This window comes from Nylanderia fulva, unplaced genomic scaffold (genome assembly GCF_048542155.1).
Source record: "Nylanderia fulva isolate GAGA-0341 unplaced genomic scaffold, ASM4854215v1 Scaffold13, whole genome shotgun sequence".
Classification (NCBI taxonomy): domain Eukaryota; kingdom Metazoa; phylum Arthropoda; class Insecta; order Hymenoptera; family Formicidae; genus Nylanderia; species Nylanderia fulva.
In genome coordinates this window covers 1,032,343-1,049,717 of record NW_028189518.1, presented here as the reverse complement: position 1 = coordinate 1,049,717, position 17,375 = coordinate 1,032,343, and the positions used below count along the sequence as shown (strand labels likewise).

At 32.2% G+C, this 17,375-nt stretch overlaps 1 protein-coding gene across 2 annotated transcripts in view; it reads right to left on the bottom strand.

The window, feature by feature from the left end:
* LOC114932524 (uncharacterized) overlaps positions 1-17,375 on the bottom strand; it is a 92,183-nt gene that overhangs the window by 47,970 nt on the left and 26,838 nt on the right. The gene's annotated exons all lie outside the window — the stretch shown is intronic.

The following is a 17,375-nucleotide window of genomic DNA, read 5'->3' as shown; positions in this document are numbered from 1 at the left end:
CGAGCGTGCATTAAAATAATTGACAATTTAATGTTTGCCACGTAATTTGTATTTTTCTATCAGAGATGATTAATAATTAATAATATTTTATTTTTAGTCTGTAATTTATTTTAGTCTAATCAATATTTTGTTATTACAACATGTTCGACTCTGACTTATTAATGAACTATTTTGATTGAATAAATAAAATTTTTTTCTATATGCATTTTTGTATTCTCTATTTGTATTTTAGATATAAAATATATCACATTTTATGCAGAACAAAGACTTGAATGTTACTGATAAATTGTGGAGAAAATCGTGAAAAATATATCGAATACCAAAACAAATATTTAGAAAATATCCAACAGAAGCGGTAATAATAGCGTATCATCCGAATTTTTCGTTCCAGTTTTGATATGAAAACCAAACACGACCAAAACTAATATTTGACGCGAGTTACGACAATTAGAAAAATTTGTGCGTTTCTCTCTCTCTCCGCAAGATAACACGTAAAACACTACTCGATATATTATTAGAAAAAAATAAAAACCTGTCACGCATCAAAATATTGCAAATGGATGAAAATAATTATTTTCATTTACATAAACGAAAAAAAACCCAGGAGTAAGTATATGCAATCCCCCAATGCAAAATGTTTCCGCCAAAAGAATTTTATTTTTTGTCACGCTAAAAATTCTGCGATCTTACTATTGAACTTTATCGAAAACGCTTTGAGTATCTAAAAACTAAATCTTCGAAATTATCGCAAAATTACTGCATCTCAAGAATCGATAGTTTTTAACATTGAGTCTAAATTGGAACGAGCGAATCGTGAAATAGAGAGCTCAAAGGCGTGAAAAGCATCATCGAGGAATTGATTCTACGGGACAGGCACTGTGGAAGGGAATTTTCGATTCAGCTGTGAAAATAAAGAGTAGAAAAGAAATTATAGAAGGGTACAGGTCACGCCACGCAATGGATTGAACGGATTTCTTTGCAGATTCAGCACGAGATTCACATCGAGAGGAATTTAGCGACGTTCTCGACCGAGAGATGCAGATCCGTGGAAAACCACCGCCGATATGCGAATTTCTCCAACTGAGAGATGTCTTTTTAGACAAGGCGAATTTCACGCCGAAGAAACCGCGGGGGATCGACATCACTAAAGAATTCGTGATAGAGATCGAATAACGAGGAGCCTCTCTCTGACAAGGAATTTCAATCGCTTTGTGAAAAACAAGCAAAGCATTTTCAAGGGAAAATGAGGATATATCGTCCTTTGGTATAATATAGAGAATTTATATCGAGAAAGAATAAAATAGTGCGAGATGCGCGTCGCGAGCTGAGAAATTCGAAATATTTTCTTCTGAAGCAAAAAAATTATCCCAGTCGACTGCGTCGCTATAGAAATGAAACGTTCGGAAAGAAAAATTCACGATATATTGGAACAGCAAAGAAAGCGCAAAAGCAAGCAGAAGAATTTGGAAATTCTCAAATTTGACATAAACTTGGTGAAAAATTCGACCGATTTCAATTTGAAATTATAAAAAGATGTTGATAATTACACATTTCTTTTTTAATAAATAATTAGTAAGAAATTAAACATTGTGTAAAATACATTTCAAAATAGCAATCTTTCTCTATTATTTATGTATTGTAAATACTTATATATTAATTGTATTCATATATTGTAAATTTCTTAATTAATTTCTAAATAAAATATAATTACTATTTATTAATTATAAATAAACAAGATAAAATATTCAAGAATGTCTTATTTGTAGCATTAATATATATGTACATAATTCTGGAGAAACTGAAGTACACAGAACTTGTAAGTATTACGATGTAGAGGAGAGAAGAAATTGAATATCATATTTCTGTGTAAATAATAGCAGGAAAATTGAAAAACACTGCTATAAATAAACAACCATAAAAGGGGTTTGCTCTGAAACTGACAGTGTAATAAGTAAAAGGAGAAAAGAGCAAGGTTATAAGCTACATTAATAATACAAATACGAAAATAGATGCAAAAGTAAATTCAGTAAGTCAATCATCGATATATCATAATTATGTCAATGCAACATTAATATTTTCATATAAATTTTAAAACACCTTTGATTAACACTTTTTAAAGCACACAAGGCATATTTACATATTTATAAGAATAAAGATGCAACGATGAGTTTTTAAGCAGGTCGATAATTAACAAGTATATTAATTTTCTTCCCGAAATGATATTTGCGTTAGATTCATATTCTTGGCAATCCGCCATCCTTAGAACACATATCTACAATTTCTCAAGTGCAAATCGCTTTCCTTGAGAGTATCAACGAAATTCTGCAGAAACTGCAAAAATCGGGCGTCCCAAAATGACCGACGTGCCGAAATTCAAGATCGACCACAGAAACGACGCAAGCCGGGAAAGAGATCGCAAAGTCCGAACGAAAGTTTTTTTCGAAATTGCCGAACGGAGAATCTAAACGGAGAAAGGGAGGACTCCCAGAAACTCTTTCGCTCCTCCCTCGGAATCCCAATTCAAGTGGAAAATTCGACGAAAAACTTCCCGTTTTCTCTCGCGTTGGATATTCCCTTCGAGAGATTCGCAAGATCGATTCGTCGCCAAGTCGGGAGAGAAATCGTTACAGCTGATCGGCGAAACGTGAGTGTTCCCGGGAGCGATTTAATAAACCCTCGACTCTCTCTCTTTTGAGATCAAGCTCGAGAAAGGGCCACGCGTTAAAACGAAGAGATGCAGGATGCTCGTTCTTCAACTGATTTGCAAGTTTCGCGTTTCTCATCCGGCCCGCGGAAACCAGCCGTTTCTCTCTCTCTGTCCTTTCACTCCTGCGATCCATTGTCCCGGCTTCATAATTCAATGACTTTCGGAACTAACGTTTCCCGGACTATTTCCTCGATGGATCTTCTGAATGTTTTATACGATTTTAAGATTAGTGCGCCCGTATAACGTATATAGAGAGTGGTGTACGCGATACCGCTTTTACCGTAATTGAATCTAAATTCTGAAACACGAACGAACGCAGTCTAGTAAAAACCCCGTCGATTGAACGCGAGCTATTATTGCGTCGGAGTCAATGTTATCCTATTATAGGGAGTTATGGGGGTAGTACCGGAGAGCATCGACCAGCAATGATACAAAATAATTTATGACACGAGGCTGCTATCCGTTTCAGTGGAATTGTAAGGATATAAAAAGATACTTCTCTCGTAGAAGATATAAATAATTCAATTAAATAAACTCAATATTATATATTTGTGCGTTGTTATTGATTTGTTTTTCGAAATGACGTGATTCGTGAAAAATATAAGGCATTAGATTGGATCGTGAAGAAAAAAAGCAGTACGAGAGCGATTCGCGTGAAGCAAACGTGACTGCTTGACTTGCAAAGAGAGAAATCAAGCTGTTCGATTACCTATTCCAACGAAGTGCGTTCGTATGAATTTCGTTTCAATCGTGCGAGCTTCACATCGATCGACCACGGAATCCTGCGCATTAAAAAGGCGTAAAATTTCACGTGAGAGACACGATTTAGTAGTAAGATTTGTAACACACGTACATTACAATTCGTTTGTTAAAAAAAGTTTAAAAAATATTTTTCATTATTTTTAAAAATAATGATCCATATTATATTGCGCAAATGAGTTTAGGAAGATTGCTAAATGAGACGTGATGTTTCTTTTATCGGATTTCCTCTGTCTTTTGCTTGCTCAATGCGATGGATTTGAATGCATTCGCTGAAACCGGTTGAAACGGGCCATTTGCTTCCGGTACGAGCGAAGGAGCCGACAAACGGTGATGGTGTGTTTGGATACGTACTTTCGAGACTACGTTTTCGTACCCAAGAAAAGCACAGTGTTTCGAGATTTATACGGCGTAAATAGCGAAAGATCCTGTGTAAACTCCGAGCGTTTCGTATATACGCGAGTTCCCGTACGTGACAAGTGCTTTAAGTAATGGTAAACATAGAGACAGTGTATCGTACATGAGGTTCGAGGCACGTTCTTGCCGTCAATAACGATGCTGCTCATAAATGTCTTTTCAAATCTTTCGCGTAAGAAAAATGAAAAGCTAATCTTCTCTCGAAGCTGTTTTAAAACATCTCTCTTAACCTAATGATATAATGAGAATTACATGACAGTTACATACGCTTCAATTTTTTATAATTTACAAACATATTGTATTCTACCTATTCTAAGCAACATTATATAACGTAAACTATTATGTAAAAACGCAAAAGTTATAAATAAAAATAAAATAAAATTTAAATATAAGAATTATTACATTGACGAGATAAATAATTAATACGATTCTGATATTGATATGTAATATTTATAATAATGTATAATATTGTTTACGTATATATAATCGAACAGACACATTACATTTATAATAAAAATACAATAGTATGCTTTGATTTTTCTTTTACTGAATTTTGTTTTAATTTAACAAATACACACGTAACTGAATTTTCTAGCGAATATTATAATAATCCTATAAAATTATTATAGATATTAATAATTGATTACGCACGCACATTATATTATTTGGCAGAGAAAATTCCATATCACGAAACTTCCGTCGTAAAATACTAATGTAAGTATAACTTAAACGCACACGGCAAACCCGGCCCAATATTTCAGCGCAATGGCGTTTCCGAAGGAAAGCGTCTGTGTGTTCTATGTACATGTATGTGTACGTATGTGTTTAATGTGTGCGCCCGCTCTTCTGATATACGTTCCCATTTTGCAGTTTGACAGGAAAGAAGCGGTAGAGTGGCTCGAATGCGACTGACAATAATTTGTCAAGTCGGCCACTCACGACTTCTTATGTCGTTCTCTCGGACAAAGGGAATTTCGTTGGAAGAGCAGAGATTTCCCGTCTGAGTTTCTTGCTCCTCGCGTTTCCGCACGTCGTACGAGACTCGAGATTTCATAATTGCGCGAGTGCATTAGAGGAGCGTCTCGGTCCTGTGAAATTGCATGCCACTTGGAGAAACGTCGAGAAGAATTCGCATAAAATATATCGGATTCATGAGCTTTTTCAATAACATTATTTAGCAAAATGCAATCATAAAATCGTTCATCAAATATTTATTTATTAGCCGCGTATTATTATTATTATTATTATTATGTTATTACAGAGAGTTATTAAAATAATCTGTTTGTGTGTGTATAAATGATCAAGTTTAAATACCGATAATATTTATGGCTGCTCATAAAAAAGGATAATTATATTATATATAAATGCAATTCAAAGATTTAAAATGCTGCTTTTATCAATATTAAATTATTATATTGACATATTTACGCGCAACGAAAAATTTATAGCACACTTTCATGCGCTACACATATGTTTTATTCACAAAATATATAATATATATATATCATTTATATGTAGTCTGCATAATCATATGTTTAATAAAATTTGTCATGTAATATATTTATTTAACATAAAATTGTCAAATAAACATCTCGTTTATCTCGTTCAATTGCATTCCACATTTTTTTAAATTATCAAATAATTCTAATTTATGCATATCTCAATTTTATTAAAATATCATAAATAATTAGAAAATGTGCATAACGATGCAATTTATTAATACCAAAGAAAAAACAGGTTCAATTTAATATTTAATTGAACAGCTATTCGGCAGGCAAATGGAATTCGAGTTTAATTAATACAGAATTTAAACGAGACTCGCGACCCTGAAAGACGTCGTTGCTCTAAGGCTTCGTATTCTCGTCCGTTTCTACACGCGTGGTTGACGTAATGTCCTCGAAAGGACAGTCAGTGACCCGAATGTGCCCCTGGAACCGCATAGAAGATCAAAGACGAAATCTCAAGGAGAATCTCGTCTTCTCAATTATATAAGCACTGGCAAATAAATTTTCTTGCAAAAGAAAAACGTAAATCTTTCGATATCATAACATCTAAAATCCTGTTTTTTAATAAGAAATATTTATTAATAAAATGTAATTAGAATAAACAATATTGTTTTAATTTAAGTTCAAGATTTTAAAGAAATTCTCCAAAATAATAAAAAAGTTTTCTAATTTATATCAAACACTTTTAAAATAAATTGTTGTTCGAAGTAATTATGTGGATCTACTTAATACAAAATAATGTGAATGTGAATGAAAAATAAAAGTTTAATATTAAAGCACAATCTCCGCGGTAAGGCTCAATTTTATATTTTTTTATCAAATATATTTGAAGTTAAATGAAGTTTTGATAAATTTTCGATGCTTACATTTTACACATTTTTCCATCGAACAAGAAACTAATTCTTGCATTAATTGTGCATTCTTTCCCTATAAATACGAACCAATATTTCATTCTCGTCAAATTTTCATTACTGCATTTAGCGTCATCGTATGAGGTTTTCTTTCAACCGATCGAATATTATTTTATTCTTTATTCCTGCGCTTGCATACGCCGATTTTCAGTGTAAAAGTAAAATAAATGCAGCAAATGTTGTAAAATGCATCATTGAGATGCAGAGATAACGCACTACACGATGAATAATTTTTCGATAATTGATGCCGTGAATGTCATGTTTATGTTACATCACAATATCCATTTGTCGCCAATTGTCAAGTAATATTACGCGCTTCACAATGAAGTTATTGCTCTTGTCGAAAAAATCTACGTCTTGTTTCAACGGTTTGTTATTTTTCCAATATTACATTACTGAAAAATTCTGTAAGTTGTTTTTTTCCATATATTTTATAATTTTGAGATTTTAAGATTGCATAAATTAAAATTGATATACATTTATAAATTTTGTTTGTTATTAATTTATATTATTATTTTAGAAAAAAATCAATGTGACACATTTCCAATTTCTATAATTATTAATTGTTATATAATTATTATTATAACTATTATTGTAACTGTTAATTTCTGAAGGAGGCCACGATTAAATAAAGAACAATCAGTAGAAAGAATGAGAAGACACTCCAAAGAACTACTTCTACTCGAGTCTGGATTACTCTGTCAACGATCGGTTTTGCGGTAAAAGGTAGTCGGTAAAAAGACAGAACCGGGGATATCAGAAATGAATGGAGAAAATGAATAAGGCGCGGTAAGGGCGGTCATTCAAACGCAAATTACTCTTGGCTTCATTTCCATTTTGCGAACAATGCGCAGCGAACCTTGCCAGAAATAAGAATGAGCTCTTGCCTATTCGCGTGTATGTTGCCGCTTGTTTAATCCAATCGCGCTTATTTCACCGTATTTTACAAAGTCGACCTTTTCTGCTGGAATTCCTGCTGCTACAATCTACAATTTATGTCTGCATTTTTCGAAGACAAGTACTAAGATAAACAATCTCATTATTGTGTAAACTGACAAAACATTTTTTAAGTATTTTGAAAAAAATAAGCTAAAAAGATTTGAAAAATTTGTTTTTTATAAGAATTTTTAATTTTTAATTTCTTTTTATTTTTAAATTAAGAAAAGGATTTTTTTTATTTCTTTTTACTTTCACTTATTAATTTTATTTCTTTCGATTTTTATTTTTTTGAATACGTCTTTGTCAAGAACGATATCGTGAAAATAAAGATCATATTATAGATGATTTGCAAGTTTTCTATTGAACTGATTCCTATTGCCGGGTGCTTATCGAGCACTTGCTACTGTTGCATAATGCAGTAGACGCAATTCGAATACATCTACTATAATTGGCAGATTTTTTCACATAATTGGAAGCGATCGCGCGAAAAGCTTCTTTGCAAAGATATCTCGCATTGAAAGGCGTAGAATGAAAAATATAAGAAAGTGTATGCTAACAAAGCATTTTTATAACAACAATCAAAATAAAAAATTGAATGTTATAAAGCATTATATTGTTATTATCATATCAATACGTGATAATTTATCATTTTTGATAAAATTATAAATGCTATAAAATTTTCTTTGTTATTTTTTTCTACATGCTATAATTATTTTAATTTTACCAATTAAAGCATCATGATCTACAAGATCTATTAATCTCATTATTCTAAATATTCTGTAAATAATGTAAACTCTATTATTTTTAATGTCAAGAAAATCGTATTCGTAATTATCGTTAATAATTCTGTGCACTGCGTATATTTTTATAAATAATTTATTTTATATTCACTTCAATAAAAGAACAAATTAAATATTGTAGTGCAAATAGAAATTTTCACCATTCATGTGATGTAGCGAAAGACCACGAAATCTTTTCATACAAAACTCAATTTTGTTTCGATATGCGTAACGCGAGGGTAAGAATGGAAGAGGAATAAAGACGCCCCTGTGGAATTACTGCAGCCAATATTGTCTGCTTTTTCCTTTCTTTTGTAAAACTGCCATATTGGCATTTTTGCTATTCTTTCCGAATTTTATATATAAAAGAGTGATGTATCGAGTTCACTAGTTAAGCAAAATAGACGCTTTTTTTGCAATGTATTCCTCTAATCTTGAGTAATTTTTTTTTTTAGATTTAAAAGTAATAAATTTTTTCTCATTCTAATATTATTCTCTTAATAATTATATTTGATTAAACAATGTAAAATTTATATTAAAAAGAAGAATTTTATATGCATATATACGTATCCTACATATTGTATTTTTTCTTACAATATCCATTTTAGTATTTTATTTACTTCATTTTATTTTCGAAAATTAATTGCAAACAATTGAGATGGCATTCTTCAACTATATTTGATTCCTGGTTTCACTGTAAATATTTTTTGTAAAAAAGAGAAACAAAATAGAAGGTATATAGGAAGCGAGGAAACAAATAAGAGACCCGGTGATGTTTTCCCAACAAATAAAAATTCACGATGCGCAGAGTAAACTGACCATATACCGCGTTACACTCGCCAAATGATTACGAATATGAAAGTATCAAACGACACGTCGGCTTTCATATGCGAGTGCTATCTTTTTTCATAAAGTACGGTGGAAGGAGGAAGAGCTTCCGATCTGGGTCCATATCAGCATCGGCGCAAGATTACTCCCGCATCTATGTAGAAAGTACGTGTGTGTATGCACGTATATAAGTAAGATGGGGTGTCGTGTAATACGTATGTGTACGTGTGCGCGCATTGAGAGCAGTTTTCCGTTTAACGACCGGCCGTTTCAGGATTTCGAAATGTCGCAGAATAACGTAGCGCGGCCTTCTTTCAGTATTTACGTCCGGGGTTTCGCTTGAATTTAATGAACTCAACGAGTCGTGAAAAGCTCGAACATCGCATAAGTGCTCAATATATTTTAAAGATCGAGTTTCACGCGATTCACGACCCCTATCTTTGTGAGCTCGATTAATTCGATGAAGATTGTTGTTTTCGCACCGTTAATTGCAAGCATTATCGAATTTCTTATGATATTTTTAGTATATATATATATATTATCAAGTTACTACGATAGAAATAACAATGTAAATTGCTCGATAATTTAAAAAAATTATGATAAAATTATTTAATTTTTATAAAATAATTTATTATATTTATTATATAGTCGTTTGTGAGAGATGTTCAAAATTGCAAAAGAATCTTTCTAAACATAAAATTATTCAAAAAATTATAAATTTGTTATAACTAATTTTATTACTATATGTATTTTATTACTACTATATATTTGTTCAAGTTAATAAAAATATTAAAAATAAATAATATTTTTCTAATTTTTTAAATCGTAATTTAATCGTTATACACAATGGCGATTTAAAGTAAAATATATATCAATTGTTAATATCTTTAAATTTGTAATCTGAGAAAAATTTTTAATTTGTATTATTAAATATATTTGATTGCGCAATATCGCATATAAATGCACACAATTAAATAAAACGTGTTATTCAACGATATTTTCGGAAATTCGCGTCCATAAAATCCCCATGAAACATTAATGGCGATCGCGGGTTCGATGAACGATTTATTCATGCGTGAAGTTAGTGCGTTCATGGGCACATCAAATGTTTAGTCTTCTATAAATATTCAATTTTCAATCTTCGAGGAGAAGTTAATACGCGACGTACCGTGTAAGAGAAATGTTGCAGACATCGGTCGCACATATTCTTAAAATTTACCTCATGGCGAATTACATTGATGCTCGCAGTATAAATGTTTGAACTGCTACCAGAGTGTATACACAGTGCGTATACACTCATAAAATGTGAGATATTGTTCTAATGGCTCCGAAATTGTATAGAAAGTTACAGTGTCTCGCACAAAAGTCCCTTAAAAGCATCAGGAGATAAAGTGCGCGTAATCCGGAAGCTTCGCACAATCATCAGAAACTCCGCAAATGTCTGTAATTATTTAACATTTCACAGCATGAAATAACAAAGTAAATTGATAAGAGGAAAATGACATAACATTTATGTAAGTAACGTTTATTCATAGTAATTGAATAATAATTTAATAATTTACCAATTCAAGGAAATAGCATGCCAGCTAAAATTAAATTAATTTAAAACTAATACTTGCTTTCCATTTATTTTTAATGCAATTTTATAAGTTACTAATTAAAAATAGTGTTAATGAATTATATAATAATTGTATACACATTAACAATGAATAAATTTTTAATTCTTTGATGTGTTATAATATTGTACTTAGTTTTTAATCACAGAAAACTAATTTTATTTATTCACTATGTCAATTCTTGAGTTTCTTTTAAATTGACATGATGCAATGTCAAAATTCATTAATATAGTGCAATAAAGAACGTGACAGAAGTAACATTGAACATTTGGAAAATATTGCGCAATTTTGCTTGAAAGCTTTGCGAGTAGATGAGTCTCATGGGTAACTTCGTGGCTTCAAACTATCTAAAATACGAAGCGCTTCCCGACTATGTAAGTTCCTATAATGCACGTCACTCATGTAATGTAGCATCATATTATGCGTGAAATATGTTATCGTACAGGATGCAACTGCTACCATCTCGGAACATTTTAAAGGACTGCTTGTCAATACTGTACAATTGCGATTTAAATATCATTATGCTGTCAATGTGTAATATCTAAATAATCTCTTTACTGGTCTCTTAAAAAAATAAAAATATTCGATTTTCTTATTACGTTTAATACATTCTGTGCGTGTAATACATTATTTTTCTAATATATTACATTATTTAATAGCATAGAGTATACATTGTTTAATAGAATATCTTTGTAGCATTTTTATCATATAGTATAGGAAGTAGTTCATAAAAGTATATTAGTAATAGTAATATTAAAATAATGTAAATGCAATTAACATATACTTTAATTTAGTGAAAATAATAAATATAATCTCCAATAATAATTGCTGTGTAAAATATAGGAAAATAAAATATATATAAGAATTTGAAGTGATACAATGTATCCCCATAAAGTACAACGCATATATATTGGATTTATCGAAAACATGATATTCTAAAAGCAATAAAAAAACATTGTATTGCACGTTGTAATACTGAAGAGAATAATCGAGCGGAAAAACCTTCCAAAAATGTATTTTCTGTATTTCAATTTTATATAACAGACTAGTCAAGCAATTAAATATATAAAAATCTATTTAAAAAATCCACTTTTAACGAGAAAAAACACTTCAAACAAGCGATAAAATTGAACGTTTATCCATGTTCGACATGTAATAGATAATATTAGATAGGAAAAGCGAGAGAAACACGAAGAGCAAAATATACATATACTATGCTCGTTAACAACATGAAAAAGGATAGGAAACCCAGTTGCGAAAATCGTTGCGCTCTGCTCTTGATGCAAATATAAATCAGCGTCCCGATCGTAAATCTACTCTCTGCTCCTGTTTTTATTTATCTGCTTTTCCTTTTTACGTGTCATATCACGTTGCGAGTTAAAGCGATGGTCTATTAGCGGATGTGCGGCAATAATTTTTAGTTAATGCGTCGATGCGCCGACACGGATTATTATGAAAAAGTACAGGCTATTGTTTAGCGCCAGCATTGTTGCGTACTTTTTCTGAATTCGAATAATGCGATTGATCATGAATGCAGACTTTTGGGAAGCAGAGATCTTTGTTCTTACATCGCGAAATTGTCATGCAAATGGTGTATTTTAAAAATAAATCAATATATAATCAATATATGTATATATGTATGTATAATAAATTGTCGCTTTTTTAATTTTACATTTCGATTTTATATCCTGAAAGAGATTTGTGACTCTCTATAACCATAAAAAATAAATAAAAAATCCTTTGATATTAAAAGAAAATTGGCAAAAATATGAGGCATAGGAACTAAAACAGCTCTATACGCTATATTTATCATGCTTTGTACAAACTGTTGTAACATTTGTGTTGCGAATAAAAGCACAACGTATGGACCGCAAGGATTGCGCCGGAGGTTACGAGAAAGAGAGAGAGAGAGAGAGAGAGAGAGAGTAAGAGAGAACATATATACGCGGCCAATCGTTTCGGGAAAATCAGCGAACTTTCCTTCAATCCTGCCGACGCAATTATCCGAAGTTCCGGTTTCCGCGATCGGTCCGTTCTCCTACCGGATATTTCGTAGGTTAAACTCTTCCGCGTAGAATGACTCCCAGTGACCTCCTTCCGCTTTTATTGCCCGCATTGCGAATCAGACGCGGCAAAACTTTGTATAAAAATTTCATTTAAATCGTGCACAAATAAAACCATTGCTATATTCTGTGCCCACCGCGTCGATGCGATCGCTATTTTCAATTCGCCGCCGGAAATTGTTCGCTGTCTGCAATAGTGTGTAATTTCAATATTAAATTACAAATAATAAGCCCTTTGCTTCCATTTGCTTTTCACTCGTCCGTAAGTTATATTATTATATTATATTATTCATTTTACAAGAGAAGTATGAAATATCTTGTTAATAATTTCATTTTTTAATTCTTTTTCGCAAAAAGAATTACTTGTTTAAGCATAATTATCGTTGATTATGACTATTTCTCTATGTTAGATGCCTTTTACGTTTTCATTTCGATTGCTAAAAAATGACAGTTGCAACATCGCGATTAAATATCGATTAAAGTATTGCTTTATGAAGCTATTTGCATTCTCTAAAACAGCTTTCTCTCTTTTATCTTAATTATGATTTTTCCGAGTAGCATTTTCTAGGCAGTCGTTACTTTTTTCTCATTAGAATGCGAAGCCTTGAAATGACAGTCCAACCGGTTGGCAGACCAGGCGAAACAAATACATCGGGCTTCAGCCGACGAAACCGTGGAGTGCAAAATCATCGTGGTATCGCAGCTATACGCGTACAATGCAGCCCCCAGGCATTGCATCGGGGTGGACAATAGTCCTTTTTTCGTTCGAATAGGGAACAAGGATGAAGAGAGAGAGAGAGAGCAGCGCTGACGTTAAAGGGAGACGCGCGTGTACGCGGTAACGTAAATCATACCTCGCAATAGATTCGAACGGTCGTTCCCCGTGGATTGCGATGTCGGCGCGCCATAAACGCCCGGATGCAAATCCGATTCGCACTAAAATCTTATCTAAACGCGCAGCGCTAAGCCCATGTCGGCTCATTTAGTACTGCGCGAGTCGCTTCCCCAAAGGCCAATAGCAATAATCATTTTTATATCAAATCTTTACACAATTGTAACAATAATTTTAAATATAATATAATAATATATAATATATATAATATATATAATATATAATATATATAATATATAATATATAATAATTTTATATATTATACATATAATATATATTATATGTATGTAATTATATATACATAAATAAATTTATATATGAAATATATATTATATATATAATAATAGTAAATAATATCTAAATAATAATAAAAAATTTAATTATTTCTGATAAACATTTCGTTTCACAAAATGTTTCACTATGCATATATACATAAATAAAGATAAAATCAAACGCGGTAATTTTATTTTATTATTGTCGCACGTATAAGATGATCAACAACGGTAGCAATTTTCATGGATAATCCGATCTATGTTTAAACAAAAGCTTAATCAATGAGCGGAATGATCCGATGAAATCGTGATCAGTATGAGCAATGCGTCAACGATCATTGCCCTCGCGATTTATTTGCGAAACGAATTTTGAAAGAGAGAGAGAGGAGAGTATTGCTGTCGATGTTGTTAACGTTAAATACGCCAGTTTAATCAAACGTTGCAAACAAGGTTTTGTCATATTGAATGTCGATTCGTTTACTCGAGCGTGCGCATAAATCATAGATCGCCGATGGCAGATTATCGTTACGACTGTAACATTTTATTGCTTTTTTACATTATTACGGAGTCTATTAACAGGGAGTCTATAATCCGACGATATCATAGTGTCGGGCGTCGCCAGAATGAAAATTCCGATTCTCATTAAGTGTCACCGGTTTCCATTAAAATAGGATTTTCAATTTTCATCGGAATATCAATTAGGTACCAATTTTCCAACGACGGGAACTTACTCGCCTCGCTCAGGGGAAAATCCTGATTTCAATTCCGCTTTAATTACATCTGTCCAACACTGATTGCCTATTATATGCTTCTAGACGAGTCTAACAAACTCCGAAGCTCCCATCGCGAAGAAAGCATTTTAGCTACAACATCCTCGATTTCTGCAATCACTGTGTATTTTCAAAAAATCTTGCTTATTTTGTTTTCGATGACATTTTGCACAATTTAATAACTCACACAGTGCACAAATTTAATTAATTTGGTTACAACTCACTTTGATGCCACTTCTTCAATGCAAATCACATTAAAATTATAAAAATATTCTGTGCAATTTGTATTGAAATAATATTACCACAATTTATCAAGATTCGATATAATAAGAGCTCAATAATCGATTTTCGTGTTATATATTAAAAGTAAATTACTTCTTCTTACTTTTAAATGCCAAGAAAAAAATCTAGAAAAATGAAACAAATCATACGCATTTTAAACTCAATAAAGATACGTTTCATTTTTAATCGTTAATAGAATAAGCGGAATTGAATACCTTATAAGAGATTTCCATAATTCGAAAAATGAATAATGTCCGCGAGCGAATTTCTCGAACGTAACAGATACAGGAGAGAACGACTAAGAATTTCTCCAGGATTTTTCACGGTGGAGATGTTCATTTCAAACTTTTTTGCACAATATTCTCACTTAATTTGATCTTTTAACCATCCTTCTCATCTTATTCGATCGGGATCAGCGACTTCAAATTTCCTTATATATAAAAATATGATATATGTATATCGCTGATGTATCCTCCCAATCTGCTTCCAATCTCGCGTAGTATCATTCGTCGGGACTCTCGCTCGAATTCAAAAGCCTCTCGATTTCATTGGGTTCGAGTTTATTGAGCGGATAAAATGTCTGTACGCGCCGTATTCATTTCGCGGTCGCTCGAGCTGCAAAAATTTTATGGAAACTACAGGAACTACCTGCGAGACATGGTATTCTAGTCTCCATTATAGTCTGTCTCGGAGGTGAACTTTGCAGCTCCGTGATCTGGAAGACGACATATATGAGAATCGACCGCGCTTCATTTCAAACGCAAACGATTTTCTCGTCCAGTATGCTCAGAATATAAATATTTATTTTTATCTCAATTATTCAATTTATTCAATTATATTTTTTTTTTTTACGTATCTCTTTCTATATTTTTCTAAGCATATGTAGAATATTACACGTAAATTTAAAATAGTTTGTACTTTCTCTCATAAATAAATGTTTGATGAATTATTAATGATAGCGTGAATTGTGTATTAAAATTACAGTGCAATTTAAATTTATTTTTCTAGGTCTCGTTCGTAGATATAAACCGCAAAGAGAACACAGGATATAGGAGAATGTTGTAATCCTTATCGGTAAATGGCGACACGTAGTTCTAATTAACTTTGTGTCGGTTCTAAAGGATTTAATCCTGCGGAACCTGCGTTCTTGTGTGCACCGGGGAAAAGGAAACATTAAGACTCTGCATCCTTCGCAATTCCGAGTAATCGTTCCCGGACAAATTAAAGATCTTCGAACGAAGTAAGGATGTAGATTTAATTATTTACAGTCACTGTCGCAATGAACGATAAATTTTTCTTGTCGGAAAATACACGGAAATGCAATTAGATATCATAAAACATGGTTGAGAATTTCAACGAAGGAACACTCGTATTGATTTCAAATTATCTTGTATAAGACGCAAAAAAAAACAAGGTTATGGCAGGATTAATGATAAGAATAAAGATGACCACAAAATCGACTGAAACCAATAATCCTTTATCCCATAAAGTTTTTAAAAAAATGAAGAATAAAAGCACGTAATTAATTATAAAAAGAAAATCTTTCTCGGGGATAGACGATCATTAATTACGCGCAACTTTTACACATAATTAAGGCAGAAGTGGAAAATATTATTTTTTTATTCAGCTAACGTAATCATGTCGTACAACGTATTTTATAAACTTGCAATGTTTCATAAAAAGAAGGACAGAAAATAATCAATATTGTAAAAATTTGTATCAGTATAATGAGGCCTTCTGTACTACAGACTTTTTATGTATGTTTCCGATCAAAATTCAGCTCGAAAGCTTCACAACAATAAAAGAAAATCATAATAATTTTAACGAATTCTTCAATTCTCGTTACAGCGAGATCTATTTCATTATTCACATCATTGAAATTTAATAATTTTATATTTACTTAAAATAATATGTATGGCATATAAAATTATCAATCAATGTTAAATTATTATTATTGAATAATATTCTATTTTTAATTGTCTTTCTTCTACTACACTGTAATGAACTATATGTATAATATAAAAAGATACATATTACACATTTTATAAAAGTAAATTATTTTTGTAAAACTAAAATGCAGTTCTGTCACAGTAAATTAATTTAAATTTACGAAAGCGAAATTATTTCGCGAGTAATTAGCCTTCCAACGAGTACATTTAAACTTTTGCGTCAACGATTGCGAATCGCGACTAAATCATGAAACGACACTTACTGCTTGCTTGTTTGACGAGTCGCCGAATGGAAGTTAAAAGTAATTACGATGCGTGCGCAAATTTCGCGAATTTAATGTCCAACGATTTGCGCAACACACCGGTTTAAACGCGGTGTGTTATTTTCGAGCGATGTGCATTCACCAAGCCGCATAATTGCTTGTGCGCGCTCATCTCTTCTCTGCGATTAACCGCTTAATTTATCGCGACGACGAGTGAAACGTTTGAGCATGACTGTCTCGATGATAGTTACGTAAAACGGATGGACAGTTAGAGCCTGGGCAAAGGTAATTTATCGAGCACTTAGTCTCTTACAGTAATGTCATTTCTCGGAGCGCAAAAGATCATCTGTCATTGTGCAGCCGGGCAATCGTAGATCTGGATTTGCTTTCACGATTAAAATGGTTCGTTAAAGTTGAAGTAAG